The sequence below is a fragment of the Physeter macrocephalus genome, chromosome 16, assembly GCF_002837175.3.
Source record: "Physeter macrocephalus isolate SW-GA chromosome 16, ASM283717v5, whole genome shotgun sequence".
Lineage (NCBI taxonomy): Eukaryota > Metazoa > Chordata > Mammalia > Artiodactyla > Physeteridae > Physeter > Physeter macrocephalus.
This window is the reverse complement of record NC_041229.1, coordinates 54,558,656-54,577,174: the sequence shown is the minus strand read 5'-3', so window position 1 is coordinate 54,577,174 and position 18,519 is coordinate 54,558,656. Positions and strand designations below refer to the sequence as shown.

At 40.1% G+C, this 18,519-nt stretch overlaps 1 protein-coding gene across 2 annotated transcripts in view; it reads right to left on the bottom strand.

The window, feature by feature from the left end:
* Nucleotides 1-18,519, bottom strand: part of GAB2 (GRB2 associated binding protein 2) — a 195,239-nt gene that overhangs the window by 116,858 nt on the left and 59,862 nt on the right. The gene's annotated exons all lie outside the window — the stretch shown is intronic.

The window sequence follows — 18,519 nt, the reverse complement described above, 5'->3', positions numbered from 1 at the left end:
AGGATGGAAGAAAGAAAAAATACTCTGAACACAAAGGGGAAGCCATCATCATCAAAATACATGGAGGAAGCAATATTCAAGAAGTGTTCAGGAAACAATTTACAACTGAGTGTTTCTAAAGCCTAGAGCCTTCCAGGAAAAGACGAGAATGAAAAAGTAGGCTGAGTCCCAATCACTGCGGGTCTTAGATCATTTAAGAAAAAGAATGGTGAGGCCCAAAATTTTGAGTAGAAAGAATACGATATAAAGGAAACAATTCAGGATTCAAGGGTAAGACAGAGCTGGGATTATATCCTAAACTCTTAATCACTAGCAGTGTGACTCTGGAGAAGTAATTTAATCCCTTTGACCTTTAGTATTTCCTCTATAAGGTGAGCATAATATACATATCTTACTAGATTGAAACGAAGAAGAAATGGATGTTAAAGAGCTTTATAAACCAGCGAGGGCAACATAAATATTAATTGTTGTTATAATCATAAGTTGTGCTTTGGGAAAAAGTCTTACAGTCTTGTTGAGGATTTGCTGGAGGTGAGAGGAAAGCCTAGAAGTAGAAAAGATAGAAAGTGGTTGCGGTGGAGGGATCATTTGCTAGTGCAGATGAATACAGAAGCCCTATTTCTTCACCTGCAGACCCAAGGACCTGACCCTGAACTCTTCCTTGAGCAAGACTCTCAGGAACGGACGGATACACATATCAACTACCAGGCATTCATGATTCCAGCTTATTGGACAAAACAAATCCTGGGTCAATCATTTCAGTGATTCAATAATTTCAGACAAAAACAATTTCCAGTTGCAGAGAATTTATTGGTAGCACTGCATTTGCAGTCTTTCCAAACAGCAATTCATTAAGCAATCAGCCAAAAACACTAAGCCAAAGGGGGCCTTAAAAGGGACATTAAGTGTAAGATGTTAATAATAGGGGAAACCGGTTGTAGGTATATGGGAACTCTCTGTACTATCTTCTCAATTTTTCTGTAAATCTAAAACTGTTTGAGGAAGTTAAAGTCTATTTTTAAAAAGTAGATTACAGGTTCAGAGTAGACTTTTTTCATAATAGCCAAAAACTGGAAATAATCCAGGTATCCATCCATAGGACAAGAGATAAATTGTGGTACATGCATGCAATGAAATACCACTCAGCAATAAAACGGAATGGGCTATTAAACAACATCATGGATGGATTTCAAAAGTATTATGCTGAGTGACAGAAGCTATACACAAAAAAAGCACATACTATAAGATTCCATTTATGTGAAATTCTAAAACAGGCAAAAATAATTTATGGTGGGAAAAAAATTTCAGAATGATGGTTGTTTTTGGAGGGTGGGGGTAGGAACTGTCCAGGAAGGGGCATGAGGAAGCTTTCTGGGATGATGATAATGTTTTATAGCTTTACGGGTGCTTGAGTTACACAGGTATATGTCTTTGTCAAATCTCAGAGAACACTCACTTAAGATTTGGGCATTTCACTCTGTAAATTTTACCTCAAAGAAAAATGCTGAACAAATACTGGACTCCAGTTAATGAGTTAATGATATGCATGATGAAATATTTAGGGAGAAATATAATGATACTTGCAATTTATTTTAAATGCTTTAAAAAATAAGATGAATAATGGATGGACAAAGGGATGGACAGATGGATAGGTTTGTGATACAGCAGGGGTCCGTGGCCTGTTAGGAACCGGAATGCACAGCAGGAGGTGAGCGGCTGGCAAGTGAGTGAAGCTTCATCTGCCTATGGCTCGCATTACTGCCTGAACAATCCCCCCCAACTCCCCAGTCCGTGGAAAAATTGTCTTCCTTGACACCGGTCCCTGGTGCCAAAAAAGTTGGGGACCGCTGTGATACAGCAAGTGTCGTAAAATATTAACGGTGGAATCTGGATGGTGGATACATGGGTATACACTGTAAAATTCTTTGAACTTTGCTGTATGTTTGAAATTTTTCATTAAAAAATTTTGGGAAAAATAAAGAAAATTTTGGGGTCTTGGGTCTGGGTTGGGTGATTGGGAGAAGGAGATTATATTTAAGCTTATCGGGCCAGGCTTATAGGATCCTAATATTAATAAAAATCCTTTACACTTAACTGTCTGTCTGTCTATCTATCTATCTATCTATCTATCTATCTATCTATCTATCTATCTATCTATCTATCTATACCAGGTCTTAGTTGTGGCATGTGGGATCTTCACTGCTGCATGTGGGATCTTTAGTTGAGGCATATGGGATCTTTTTCTTTTAGTTGCGGCATGCGAATCTTTAGTTGTGCCATGTGGGATCTAGTTCCCTGCGCAGGGATGGAACCCAGGCCCCCTGCATTGGAAGCGCAGAGTCTTAGCCACTGGTCCACCAGGGAAGTCCCTACACTTAACTCTTTACGTGAATAGAGACAGCCTTTTCATATTTATCCTCGTTTTATCCCCCAATCTGATTTATGTACCTCTCATCTGTGTTCTTGAGGATATCTTCATTTTAGCATTTGTCATCATTTTCTAACTATTTTCATCCCGTGTCATCCTACTAGACTACCAAGAACTCCCTGAAAGCAGGGCCTTGCCTTTCTTTTTTTGACTTGGCATTCCCTTTGCCTAGCATAGTATCTGACATATACAGAGGGCATTCATCCCAACATTTGTTGGGTACATCCCATGAGTTACAAGGAGAGCCAGCTGGTCAGTCAGGCTCTTTTAAAGGCCACAGGGAAATATGGAAGATTTCCCATAGAGACATCTGATCCAAAACATATTCTATGGAAGTGACTCTGCACTTGGAAGGAGTCAACTAGGTGCAGAGGGACCTGTTTTTGTTTCCTCATTTAGCTTTTATCCTGACATATTGCAACCCCAAATACTTTCTAGATGAAACTAGTGTGGTATACACTGTAGGCTGGCTCACTCCACTTCCACCCCCCTCCCCTTCTAGTTGGAAACAGTGAAAAACTAAAAAATCACCTTTACCAGATTTGCTTGCAGTTAATCTACCAATTATGTGCATTCACACAAGACAGGTAAGCTGGAAGTGAGGTGAAGACCATTTTCCTGCTCTCGTGGCTGTTTCTTGTTTCTTCTGGCAAGCAAATATGTAGATATGAAAGGCTTTATGCAGCTGAGGCATTTTCCAGCTTCCTGAGTGCCACGGGGCATTTGCAGCAGTAGCTGCTCAAGTCTGACCTCCTAAGTGCTTAGATCACAGCTATGGAGTGGGGATGGGGGGGTGAGTTAACTGATCACTTCAGTGGTATTCTGGGGGTGGGGAGGGAGTAAGTATCATTCGTGGAACATACAGCTTTAGTTTTTCCTACCATTTGGTAAGCATTTAATCCCTTGTATTAAATTCCTTCCTGTTCAAAGTATCTGGAGTGGTTTCCATCTCTTGCACTTATCCCTGTGTATAAAAATAAAGAAATAAGTTTGAGTCACTAGGGGCAGGCCCCTGTGGATGGGAAAGGGGTTGCATTTCTGAGTTTTTCACCAAGAGTACCTATTCAAGTAATTGTTGAACCCTACCTTGTGCCAAACACTGGGCTAGTGGCTGGCCTCAAGAGACAGTGGTTTGCTTTAGATGGAAGAGCCAAGCTACCATGTGAAAGAAGAGGTCACAGTGATGGATGTTTGAGAGAAGGAGGGAATGGTCAGAATGAGAGGCCAGGTGAACTGGGTGGCTTTAGAGGAGAGAGAAAATGCTTATGCTCAGACCTCAAACCAAATTACTAAAAAGTTTAGCATTTTATGCATACCATATTCATCTCCATTATCTCCGTTAACACCCCTTCTGACCCCCACCCCCTTTTTTGGCGTTAACATTTGAGTGTTTCCTATGTGGCAGGAACTTACATACATTTTCTCATTTAAACTCTGTAACACCCTAGATGTGGGAGCTATTATTATCTCCCTGACTTGCCTGAGGTCTCACAGTTATTAAAGAGCAGAGCCAGCACTCAAACTCATATCTTTTGATCCGAATCCTACGTTCTTAAGGGATCACAAAGCCAGAATTTCAGTTCCTCAGAAGACATCACATGTTTAGAAATTAACATTGTACAAATATGAGGAATTGTTATCCTTATCACAGAAAACGTCTTTCTCCAAGTTTGAGGTCTTCAAGGTAAGAGGAACGGCGTCCATGCTGTTTGGGTCCTGGAAAGGGATTAGAGACGTCTAGGCTGGCTCAAGTCAGGCCACGCCTAGACCTGATTTGTTTTAATCAGGACAAAGCGGGTGAGGGGCAGAGAAGGAAAACCAGTTGCTGCCACACATGCCTCCTCCCTAAGGCAGCCCTTTATCTCCTACTCCACTGTTTACAGCTCAGAGGACACCATCCAGACATAGCAGATGAAAGTATCCACTGGGAAGGGGAAAAGCACACATGCCTCCTCCTCATACAAAGGGACATTTGTGCCAGGCGGTCTAAGAGGCTGACACACACCAAGGGTTTGCCCCTCCTCCCTTCACCCCTAGAAACAGACAAGAAAGGCAGCTTTCTGGTGTCCACAAAGCAGGGAGGCTGTGTCAGGGAAGAGAACACACACTCTCCAAAACTGCTGACTTGATTCATCCCCAACGGACACGAGGCGGAGAGGAAGACTTCAGGAAACGGGCAGATTATGTCCAAGAAAAGATTTCCTGCAAGCAGTTAACGGGAAACTTACATGAAAAGCGGGGACTAAAAATACACAGGCTATTGGAAGCTAGTGGCGACGGCCCCAGGACCCTTAGTTCTTCTAGAAGTGTCTGAGGAAGCTACCGGCTTGGAACTCTGCCCCCTCCCGCCTCCGCCGCCCCCAACACACACACAACCAACCTAGTGAGACCAACTTAGCATTGGCTTTATTCCCTAGAAAAGCTCATCAGGCACCTGGTGTGATTTAAACTTCAATCTAACATTTATCAAATCCTCACTGTGTTCTAGGCTCTCTATTCATATAAGCCGTTACAGCACAGAAGGCAAGGGCCCTAGAGCCTTATACACAGAGCTTGACTCAAATGATGAGAGAAGTGGATAGGCAGTATAAATGATATCCTATGTCTACGTGAATTTCGATGATCAAGGAATAAACCTCACAATTTAAGACTTAGGAAGATTTAAAGGGTTGGAAAACCTGCAGAGAGGTGGCTGTGGAATGCAGGAGATTTATTTGCACTTGAAGACCTTTGTAATGCCAAGTCAAATCTTGGCTTGAACAGTGAGGAAACTAAAATGCAACTTGAGGAGACCAAAAATTAGCCATTAGGGAGTACTGTTTGTTTGATTTTGAGACAGAACTTTTCTGTAGATGTTTAAAGGCAGAAGCAGGCCCATGGAGTTCTCTCCGTGCCCTAGGGCCTGAGCAGAAATTTGAAGATGAAGTTTGTTTTCAGAGCGTTCTCTGCCCTTTCTTACACTTCTAGAAGTCTAATTTTGCCAACTATTTATTGAGCCCCAACAGTAGAGTACCCCCTACAGCACTGAACAACAACAGATCAAGAATCTCACAGTTTAAAAGTTAAAACACATTCTACAAACACCAGAGGGAGGAGGGCAGTGCTGGGCTGCCTAGGACCCTGGCATCACTTTTGAAGGGCTTATCACCCTGCTGCCCCATTAACACACTCCTAAGTGAGCAATTTGTAAGTCCTCATAACCAGAAATTTCAGGCCCCAATTACAAAAGGAAAATCTTACCGCCAGTCATCCTTCAAACACACAAACACATACACTAAGTTTTTCTTCCAGGTTTATAATAAATAATTTGAGGGCAAAAATCTTTCAGGGTCATTTTTATACCTAATGGGAGCCAGATGTGAAGGTACATTGGAAAACAAAACATAGGTGGTCCTATGTGATTAGCATCTAGGGAGGCTGGGCTGGGAGAACAGAAAGTTGTTTTTGTTTTATTTTTTTAAACCAAGGATGATCTAAGACTTCTTTTGTTGTAAAATCCCCTGGACACCTTTGTGGTTGCTGCATTTGAGGCAGCCGAGCGCTCCTTCTTTCCTAAATGCTGCTCCCAAATCCTTTGGATTATCTGACACCACAACTTCTTGCATCTCTGTGCTCCTTTTCAGTCTTATGGGGATCCTTTTCAGATCTATGATCCACAGGATTTCATCCTTAGCTTCCTCTTCTCTTACTCTCTATACCCCTTGGTAGTTTAGATTCCTCTCATTGCACAGAGTTCTCCTAGACTTACCTCTCCAGACTGTACTTAAGGAGCTATTGGGCAGCCATGAGTAGAACTGACACCTTCACCTGTTTGATACCTTCTTCCAATTCTCTGTATCAGAAGGAAAGGGAAATAACGAACTGGCACCCCAAATCTCCTAAGCCTTGGTGAACTGCTTTATTATGTAAATAGATAATGAGGATTTTGTGTTTTGTCTATGTATGTCTGCACATTAAGTTTATTTTATAACTCGGAAGTATAGGTACTGCAGCTGTCACTTCATTTGCTATATCTAAACGACAAGCATCATCAAACAGTGAAAACTGGACAGGAATAAAAAAAATGTGGGAAAATCAAGTAGCCAAAGGGTATGAGGAACATAATGTTAGGAAATTCTTGCTTTTTGTACCATCAGAAACAAAACAAACAACAAATTGGATCAGTGACTTACACAAATTAAACTACAATATGTTAGCAACTACTTTCTATTTCTAAAATCAGAGTCATGATAAAGAGAAGAGAGCCACTGGATTCAACTGCTCAGGAATCTGGCTGTGATTACTCTGGCATCACTTCTGAAGACTATAGCACTAGCCGAGAACAATGCTGAAAGAACACTGGGCTGGGCAATGGGGTTCTCCAGCTAGCTTTGCTACTAAATACTCCTTGCTAAACATTCGCTTAATATTTTCAACTTCCAAGATCCTTACACATTCTTAGCATTTGGTCTCAGTAAAAGATCAGATAATGATTCATACATCACTGTAGATTTCAGTCAATGGGTTTGACTTCCTTACCCAATACTATTTGCCTCTTACGTCAACTCTCCAAAAAGACGTAAGGACAGTGGTGGAGTATGCAAAAGGCACCAAAGAAGCTAACCTGTAATGGTTTCCTTTTGGTTGCAGTCTCACAGATGGCAGTGAGGGGGCAGGGCCCTAATAGAAAGTAGGGCAAAATTCCTCATAGCCAAGTCAGAGTCAAGACTTAGTTAAGAAGAGGCTGGAGAGTCATAACATGATAAACTGGAGAGGAATGATATGCTTCCTCCCCTGACAATCCATACTGCTCTCTTAGGGAAAAAAAGAGCAAGAAGCGAGAGGCAAATTGGAGAAAGAATGGTGGAGGTTTGAGCAAAAGAAGATAAAATTATTCCCCCACAGAAAAGCATAATTCTAATCATTTCCCATCCCTACACTATATCAAATCCAGCTAATGGTGAGAAATAGAAAATGTTCTGTCAATAAATGAATAGTAATCGAGTTCCTCCCTACATTCCAGAGGGCACATTCTATGCAAACCTTGAAATTAAGGAGCTCAAAACCTAGCTAAGAAGCCATGTGTATTTTAAAAATATAAGTAGCAAGTAAACATTATAAGTCATAAGTGACATTAGGAGTTTAGAGCAGTGCTTTAAACTGCTGTGCTTCTGCGTAGTCTAGGAAGGCTTTGTAAAGCGACAGACCTGGAGCTGGGACAGGTCAATGTGAAGGCTTGAACTATGCTGCCCTTCCTGGTTGACCTTTCTTCTTTGGATCAATCTCCAAGGAACTTCCAAATATGTAATAACAACAATAACCACCAAGAAACTCCTTACACAAGTTAAGTAAAAGTACTTCGTAAAATGTAAAATATCATATCACTTGAATCTTCAGAAGAGCATGTCACCATCATAATCATAACAGCATTTAACACATGCAAACTATTATACAGAGGATAGAGAAACAAGGTACTATTGTAGCACAGGGAACTATATTCATTATCCTGTGATAAACTATCATGGAAAGGAATATGAAAAAGTATATTTATATGTATAACTGAATCACTTTGCTGTACAGCAGAAATGAACACAACATTGTACACCAACTATACTTCAATAAAATTTAAAAAAATAACACCATTTAACATTAACTGAATGTTAATTCAGTTAATTAACATTTAACATTAACTGAATGTTAATTCAACAGGCACTGCACTTTTGACTGGAAAACATGATACCCATTTACAGTCTCTACCTTCTTTCATTACAGTCTAGAAAAGCAGGACTTTTGTTTGTTTTCCTAGGCTTCCTTCTAACTGTATGTATCTATGTGTCACAATTCTGGACAATTAGACATAAGGAGACATCTGCTGAGGGCTCCTGAGAAAGCTTTTGACTTTCTTGCTACCATGAGGTTGAAAGCCAACACATTACGGATGGCTGAATGGGAAGATATACAGAATAAACACCCTTGATCACAACACTGAGTCTCTAAACCAAAGGCAGCAACTGCTTATTCTAGACTTATAATGTAATAATGTCATTTAAACCACTATCAGTCAGCTTAATGAATTGAAAATATTCCTGACATAAATACTTACCATGTGTTTAGCCAAGGTTATAGAGTAGGTAGGTGACAGAAACAGAATTCAAGCCCATGTCTGACAGACCCAAAGCCCTGACTCTTTTTTTTTCTAAACATCTTTATTGGAGTATAATTGCTTTACAATGTTGTGTTAGTTTCTGCTGTATAACAAAGTGAATCAGCTATATGTACACATATATCCCCATATCCCCTCCCTCTTGCGTCTCCCTCCCACCCTCTCTATCCCACCCCTCTAGGTGGTCACAAAGCACCGATCTGATCTCCCTGTGCTATATAGCTGCTTCCCACTAGCTATCTATTTTACATTTGGTAGTGTATATATGTCAATGCTACGCTCTCACTTCGTCCTGGCTTACCCTTCCCCCTCCCCGTGTCCTCAAGTCCATTCTCTATGTGTGTCTTTATGCCTGTCCTGTCCCTAGGTTCATCAGAACCTTTTTTTTTTTTTTAGATTCCATATATATGTATTACCATATGGTATTTGTTTTTCTCTTTCTGACTTACTTCACTCTGTATGACAGACTCTAGGTCCATTCACCTCACTACAAATAACTCAATTTTGTTTCTTTTTTATGGTTGAGTAATATTCCATTTTCTTTATCCATTCATCTGTCAATGGACACTTAGGTTGCTTCCATGTCCTGACTATTGTAAATAGTCACAGCCCTGACTCTTAACCACTACATTAAGAAGGGTGTATGCAGTGTTATGAAAACTTGGGTCTCCTAATGACCAATCTGATGTTTGTTTTGGTTGGAGGGGTTAGTCATCCTATGATGGTCACAACCATTCTCATCATAAAACTTTATATTCTGGGCACATCTTAATAATATGTTCCAAAGAGCAATGACACTAATTTCATAGGGGCAAAGGGATTCAACTTATTGATTTATTATCAGTTATCTTCTCCTGATTCCCTTCTTGACAAGTCTGTGACCCTCTTCTTTCACTCTGAATTTCTTTCTCATTTGAAAACCAGAAAAACTTAACATTTACCTGCAGAAATTTTCCGTTTTCTCTTTCTGTTTTTCTGCACCCATTTGGACTTTCAAGATGGCCACAAATGAGTTCTGCCCTTGTTTTTTATACAATAGACAAGTATCATTTCAACAAACTAGGTATCTTATAACACTTAAAAATAAACAGCAGACTGTTTCTGGAGGGTCACTTACCCCCTTACAATAGAGCAAACTGGAATATCATTCAGAAATATTTCAAAGCCTAAAACAACACTGAGCTGAGGGTGACAGTGATCAGCTGTTGGCAGCTGTTTGGGTTTTCATGGCTTTACTCTCAAGTGAAATGTACTCCTCCTCTGTGATTATGACTGGCCATTACATAGGAGGATTAATGGGACTGCTTTGGGCTGCCATGGAAAGCTTAAGATATGTTCTTTATGTGGATCCCTAAGAGCAGACATCCTCTCTGCAAAGCTGATAGGTCACCTTCCTCAACCAATTAGCTAATTGTCTGAAATCACTCCTCACAGATCAAGAAGCACTGTCTTGTGAATGAACTCAGTTCATGCAAAAAGCAAGAGCCTTTTGTGTCCTTTTGAAGACCCTATTCAACTCTAAGGCCCTTTCCATCTACAAAATTCTAAATTCTACAAATGTGAACAACCAGCTCCAATGAATGAATCCTTCCGGCTTTATGGGAAATGAGTGCTTTTTTGACTACGGGTTTTTTTTTTTTTTTAAAGAAAAAATTGATTTTTTAAAATGTAGCTTCCTGACTGTACCAGGTGTGAAATGGTAAATCAAAGAACAAGCAGTGGTGTTGGGCATCCTTTGTTGTTTCCCTCGAATCTTGCCAGACTTATATCATCCTGGATGTTTTCTATTCTGCTGACCAAGCCAGGTCTTCCCAGAAAATCTACAGACTGACTGCTCAATTCTAATCAAAACATAGTATCAAATTCTAAAAGTTCAGGGCTGCCTGGAAGATTGGTAGCTGGCTCTCACTACATAAAGAAGAGTGAGTGGCCCCTTTTTTGTGGCTAATACTAGGAACTGGAAACAACCTCCATCTCTGGCCTACTGGGAGAAGATGCGCTGAGAATCAATCACCTTGCATTGAGTGACAACACACCCTTATTTACACTATTTGCATACTATCTCTCACTGACCCTTATTTTCCTGCTTCCAAATACAGTGCTATTTTATTCAGGTATCGACCCTTTCCTGCGCCATTCCCCCTACTACTTAGATGTGTTTCTTCAAAAGTCTAAAATTCCACAAGCAAAGCACAGAAAAAAAGGGAAAGCCCAAATCTCTTGCAACTGAGAATACTGGGAAAACTTTACTGGAGATGTAATATAAGAGCTAAATTAAGGATGGACAGAATTTTAATAAATAGAGATGGGGGAAGGAGTAAAAGGAAGTTCCCCAGGAAAGGGAGAATGGAAAGAGTACATATCATGTAATAGATACCATGCTTTCACATAAATTCTCACCTATACCTTATAATAGACAATGCTAGAAAAGGCAGGTAATATAATTCTCTCAAGGCCTTTCGACAGTTTAAGAAATTTGTCCCAGGTTACAGAGCGAATAATAAGTGAATCAAGGTCTCAAACCCAGATTAGCTCCAAATCCTCTCTTTCCCTCACCACACTGATGAGCAATGGCATGGAGGTGGGAAAGGACAAGGCTCATTTAGGGAATGGGAACTAAGCCAATACAGGAGGCAAGAGTGTAGCAGCTTCTGAGTATATGCTCTTTGGGAGTCACCATTTAAAGAAAAGAGCCCCAAGCGACAGACCCCACTAGTGCTATTAGGTGTAACCACAGTGAAATTGTTGAGCATTTTGACAAGATAAATCAGAATAGATAGTAAGTCATATCTTTTAAGAAACCATCAGTAGTCCTAGAGCTGATGACCCTCGTTCAGGACCATGATGGTTGCTTCTTTCATCATCTCCATTTGGCAGCGTATTCAAATTGAACCTAATACTATCTGAGCCTTGATCCCACTGTGTACTAGTGATCCAGCTCATATACAGAAGGCAGTGATTATTCAAAGGGGCTACATGGGCATCTCCTGACATACCTGCATTTTGGATACATATATGGATTCCCCCCAAATATCTCATGGTATTTTTCCATTTACCAACATTATCCCTTTTCCTATTTCTCTATTCACAGGCTCTCAAGTAAGGCCTAAACCATAGCAGTTGCTTACTAAAAGTTTACTGAAAAAATGATACCTAATAGACATTCAATAAATGTCGAGTCAATAAATGAACTGGATGTTTCTGTTAGAAGTGGATGAGAGATGTTAAGCCATAGACTCAAGGTTAGAGTATTGGGGTACAATGTAAAGTAAGATGGTAAATACAAGCTAGAGCCATCAGACAGGCTGGGGGGTCTGGTGAAAGCCAAGCACAGGAATTTGACTTCATTTTATAGGCACCAAAAGAGAGAATCCTGAATGTTGCTGAGGATAAAAAAAATCTTGGGCATGATGGTAGGGAGGGAGGGGGGTGGTATACCCCAAAATGATTCTAGATCTTCAGTTAACAGCCTGAAGGTACCAAACAACTGTTGAGAAGACAGTGAACCCCGTGAAGGGAGAGGGCTAGAAAGATGTACAGAAAGCAGAATCCTGTCCTTGTTTCACAAAGTTCCTCACCTTTTCCTGATGATAGCAAAGGTCTAATTCCCTCACTATTCTCTCTCTATTGCCACCTTACCCGTTGTCTCAGTTATTCTTCTCTTCAGGAATCCTCTGACCACTCCTCAAAATTCCTGATGCAAGTTATTTGATTGGGTAAGTGTAATGTGTCATAGCCTCAGAACTGTTTAAAATGCCTCAGAATTTCCAACCTCTGTGGGAGAGAAAGGCCAGTGTAAATATATCGTGTTCTCGTCCCTATGGACAAGACAAACTTCGCCTACTCAGTTCTGGTCAGAGCCAAAACTCAGTGAAATGATTTCTTTCTGCCTACCCTACTAAAGTACAGCAAAAATAAATATAAGGAGTACCTCACTATGTGGCCCATGCAAGTAAGTATGCTCAGAGAAATAAAAATGTCTACCTACATTTTGTTTTCCTTGCCTTCTGCCTATATGCTAGTGAACGCTATTAACTGATTTGCCCAGAACTCACCCCTGTGCCTTTGCTCAAGATCATCCTCACACCTCCTGTACCCACACCTCACTCTCTGATTGTGCTGAAATTATGCTCTTCCTTTAGGGACTTCTCTGGTGATCCAGTGGTTAAGACTCTGCCTTTCCAATGTAGGGGGCATGGGTCTGATCCCTGCTCAGGGAACTACGAAATTATGTTCCTCCTTCCAGGCTACCTTGAATGCTACCTCCTCTATGCTGTTTTCTTTTATCTTTTAAATGAAATGCAAAGCCGTCTGCATTTAAACCCCTTTAACACCTTATCTATTACAGAAAGACTTGTGAGATAGTTTCTCATGAATACTTCTCATCTTCAGTTCTAATCCCCTCATAAGACATTAGTTTTGAGGCCAGGGGCTATGTCATTTGGACATTCCCCATCGTTCCCAGTGCAGCGTCTGTACTTAGTACAAGTAGGAGGCTATCAAATACTTGCTGAAATAAACTAATGAAATTATTACTTTCAATGAGCTTTCATATACATTACTTCAGGGCATGATTATCCCTATTTTACAAATGGGAAAATGAAGGCTCATAAAAGTTAAGTGATTCAGAAAACAGACCATGCTTTCCACAGAAGCTGAGATAAAAGGCCCACACAGAGGATGCAGATTGAATCTGGGCACTTCTTGGATAACTGCTCCCATCTTTAATTGAATAACCCACTGAGAACATAAACTGGTACATTTGGGGGGAATAAATCTGTTGACATGTATATCAAGAGTCATAAAGAAATTCATACAACCTGAACCAGTATGTCTATTTCCAGAAATCCATCTTAAGAAAATATCTAGAGATGTGGACAGACTTATGCATGAAGATGACCACTGTACTATTGATCAAAATAATGATAAAATCTGTAAAATCTTCTGTTTTCCAATTGACAGCCTGAAAATAAGTTTATATCTCTTTCTTCCCAAATCCCAAAGATGTGACAAAGTAGTACAAAGGGATTAAATTAATACCTTTGGTTAGGGTGGGGAAAGAGAAATAAAGGCAGAAAAGAACCAGACCAGAAATTTTTAACACTTTTCAACAGATGGAAAGTAGAGGTACCTACACATAACCCAAGTGAAGGAAGTCAGGCAAAGGAACATGGGAAAAAACTGCATGCAGTGTCCAATGCTGCTCCTTGATGCGGCTGGGAAAGGTGCCATGTTGAAGATTAGAGCAGCACTGTCCAACAGAAATGTAATGTGAGTCACATACATAAACTTGAAATTTATTTTTACATTTAAAAAGTAAAAATAGGGCTTCCCTGGTGGCGCAGTGGTTGCGCGTCCGCCTGCCGATGCAGGGGAACCGGGTTCGCGCCCTGGTCTGGGAGGATCCCACATGCCGCGGAGCGGCTGGGCCCGTGAGCCATGGCCGCTGAGCCTGCGCGTCCGGAGCCTGTGCTCCGCAACGGGAGAGGCCACAGCAGAGGGAGGCCCGCATCCCACAAAAAAAAAAAAAAAAAAAAAAAAGTAAAAATAAGTAGGTGAAATTAATTTTAATAATATACCCAAAATATCATCATTTTAACACATAAGCAATATAAAATGATTTTTGGGGTGTTGTTTTTCTTTGAAATCTGGTGTGTATTTTACATTTACAGCACATTTTCACTCAGATGAGCCAGGTTTCAAGTGCTCAACAGCTCACACTTGACTACTGGCTAGTGTAATCCATAGCGCAGAATTAGAGGATAAGGAGAACAAGGTCAGGAAGAGGAGCAGAAATCAAAATGATTAACTGCAGCATTGTCTAAAGAACCATCTGGGCAAAACATTTTAGATATGCAAGGACTTAGAAAGTTTAACTCCTATGCATTCTTTCTGAAAAAACTACCAAGGATACCTTACAGCAAAATGAAAAAGAATTTAAGAAAGAAGATGACATGGGGTGCAAGAAAGGAGATTTAACCCAGGACTTCAGTGAAATGGTAGCAGGCCTTGAAAGTAGAAACAGAACTCTCTGGACTTAGAGAAGAATGTGTCAAGATGCAAGTCATTTCCCTACAACAAACAGTATGATTAAGAAGCTAAATGATGTTAGTAGTCATAAGGTAAAGGCAGATGCTTCTTTCTTCAGTCCGGGAAAAAAAAGGCAATTAGAAACTCCAAGGAAAACAAAAAGAAAAGACCAGGTATAAATATGAAGCAAAGAAAATGTGGCAAGTGATGTAATGTAGAAAGAGAATCTATTTGATCTTGATGTTTGGAATCTTCTCCTTTAAATGTCACAGGTTTAGTATCATTGAACCTTATTTTCTTCCTATGAATCAAATCATGCAACTCAGCTCCACTGTGATATGTACATAATTGTAATACTGCAAAGGATATACACTAGTTGTTAATTCTTAGAATCAATCCACAGGTAAAACTCAACACTTATTTTATAGATCTGAATGTAAATATTATTTAGCCATACAATACATACCTTAAGATATGAAGGGACTAATTTTCTCATTTTACCTGTTGGAGAGTCAAAATATTCTGTATACAGTTAGAGATGGAAAAACAGAATTTTAGGCCTAAGTGGTAAGCTGCATGTGACAAGTTTCACTAAGGGGCTTTAATGATTCAATGATGCCTGTTTCCTTACCTAAGAAAACTAAGGCTCCAGTGTCCTAGTGGTACAAAGTGGTTTCATGAGTGAGTCACACTGCAGCCATTAAATTATCCTCAGAGTTTACAATAAGTGTTTTTAAGCTTAAAGTGTTAAGTGAAATAAACTGTATCCAAAATTGTAGAGACAGTATGAAGCCTAGGCAAATGGAAGGAAGTCTGAGCTACATTTATGTATAAGGAGAGATATAGGTTAGAGTTAAGTAATCACCAGACTTCTAAGAGGCAATGCTGAAGAGGCGTGGGAATCTAGTTGAGGAGACAAAAGTGGTACAAGGAATAGTCAAAGTTAAGGGTTAGGCACTGGTACTACCTCTGATCTCTCTCTGTAATCATTCCCTCTTTCCCCAAACACACAGTTTGTACTCATTAAATATTCACAAATTTAGATTATCAAGGCTACCTGAATGATTTAGGATGGCCAAGGAACCATCAAACTAGGCAGAATAGTCAAGGGAGGCTTTTTTTTAAATTGAAATATAGTTGCTGTACAATGTTACAGGTGTACAATATAGTGATTCACAATTTTTAAAGGTTCTACTCCAGTATTATAAAATATTGGCTTTATTCCCTGTGCTGTACAATATATCCTTATAGTTTATTTTATACCTAAAAGTTTGTACCTCTTAGTCCCCTCTGCCTATATTGCCTCTTCCTGCTTCCCTCTCCCCACTGGTAACTGCTAGTTTGTTCTTTCTGTGAGACCACTTCCTTTTTGTTATATTCACTAGTTTGTTGTATTTTTCAGATTCCACATGTAAGTAATACCAAACAGTATTTGCCTTTCTCTGATTTATTTCACTTAGCATAATGCACTCCAAGTCCACCCATATTGCTGCAAATGGCAAAATTTCATTCTTTTTTATGGCTAAGTAGTAGTCCATTGTGTGTGTGTGTGTGTGTGTGTGTGTGTGTGTGTGTATATATATATATATATATATATATATATATATATATATATATACACCACATCTTCTTTATCCATTCATCTGTTGATGGACACTTAGGTTGCTTCCTTATCTTGGCAATTGTAAATAATACTGCTATGAACATTGGGGTATATGTACCTTTTAGAATTAGTGTCTTTGTTTTTTTTCAGACATATACCCAGGAGTGGAATTGCTGGGTCACATGGTAGTTCTGTTTCTAGGTTTTTGAGACACCTCCATCCTGCTTTCCACGGTGGCTGCACGAGTTTACATTCCCACCAACAGTGTATGAAGGTCAAGGGAAGCTTCTTGGAAGAGCTAAGCCCTGAACGGTATCTCAAAGGATATGTAGGTTTGAACATGGTAATCGTGGAGACCACAGAATCCTTAATGGTTGCAAAGGGGAAGCAGAAACCAGCCCCCAGACTGAAATGCAAAGGAGACTCCCATGGGAGAGAGGAAAATGAGGCCAGCTGGAAGGCACAGTAACCAGATGGTACTGAGAGACACTGACTTGTTCTCATTCCACCACCAACACAGAGATTAAAGTTTTTCAGGGATGTATTTAAGAAGATGGAGGTATAGCTCCCAAATATGTAAACTGGGTTCCCTTCTTCCTCCCATCAACCTATACTTGATCCTCTCTGTATCAGACAGACTGTCTTTTCTCCTCTACTCCTCTTGCAACTCACATTTCTCTCCATAAGATAAGTTTCTCACTAGCAAACAATCACACCAAAGACGGAAGAGTTTGCTTCCAGAGACTAGGACAATCTACTTGGCAACTAGTTGGACGATCTAACAGGTGGAATGACTACAGTGTTTTACCCTCCATGGCTGGACTTTGAAATTAGACTGCCCAGCTCAGCCAAAGAGAAAGCAGTATATCTGTTAAGGCACCTTAAATAGGGTTCTGTACTCAAAAAACATCCTTTATAAGTCTCAAACACCCCTGCTTTGTACTTTCTAGGAGCTGGGATTCAAACCTACAAACTTCTCATCCAAAGTTCCATGCTCTTCTCCCTATACCATACTGCCTCATAAAAAGTAAGGAAGAAGAGGGTGTGAATTTACCAAAGCTAAAGTGTTGCAAAGCAAGAACCCAGAGGTACAGCCTGTTATCTTGACATTCCCTCTGGCATTTTTTAAAAGAAACAAAACAGTCCTGCTAACTAAGACTCAGAGATTCCTCGAAGATGACAAAAGTGAACAGCCTTAAACAGACTTTTCTTTAAAGGGCGGGAGGGCACATTAAATATCAGGGGATGGGGGACTTCTCTGACATGATTCTGTCCTGGCTGAAAGGAAGTTTCAGAGAAAAGACTATTTACCCAGTAAGACCACAGTATCTAAGAGATTCCAGAAGGCGGTAGTGAGTTAGGGAGAGGGAAAAAATGGAGGTTGACTCACTATTTGTTTTCCAAAAATAAAAACTCAAACCAAACACAGTGAGACTCAGCCATCCAGCTGGGTACTCCAAGGATTAACTGTCTGTGTGGCCAGGCACTTAACTTCATATTTCTGATGGACCAACTATAAAATGGAAAAAGAACTCAGAATAAGGCTTCTTGTCAAGAGAGCACCAAGAAAATTGTATTTATAGCTTCTGAAATACAAACCAGCGCAAACGGTCTGACATGGAACCCCTGGGTTCCCTAGGTCCCAACACCCTTGCTGTGAATAATGTCATAAGGTCAGGCTAGGGATATGAATGTCCTCAGAATGGCAGTGCCACCTCATGTTTTCATATCCTCTTCACAGGTTACAGCTGGACATTTTAAAATATAGATTCTAATTCAATGTTGAAAACAAAATGCCAGCATAATAGAGTGGAAAGCATATGGGCTTTGGTGTTACATAATCATGGGCTTGAAACTTGGTTGTATGACTTGAGCAAGTTACTTAATCTTTCTGAGACTTCTTTTCCTCATCATTAAAATGGGGATAATTATCTATCTTAGAACATTTATTTATTGCGAATTAAAGTTCCTGATACATAAGATACTCAAAAGACAACTTCCATATTAACCCTTACCTCACACCATGTACAAAAATTAACTTGAAATGGATCATAGATCTAAGTGTAAAAGCTCCTAGAAGAAAATATAAGAGAAAAATTCTTGTGACCTTGAGGTAGATAAACAAACAAACAAAAAACAATCATAAAAGAAAAACAGAAAAAACAGACCATCAACATTCAAAGCTTTTGCTCCCCAAATGGGACCATTAAAAAAATGAAAAGGTGGGGTTTCCCTGGTGGCGCAGTGGTTGAGAGTCCGCCTGCCGATGCAGGGGAACCGGGTTCGCGCCCCGGTCTGGGAGGATCCCACGTGCTG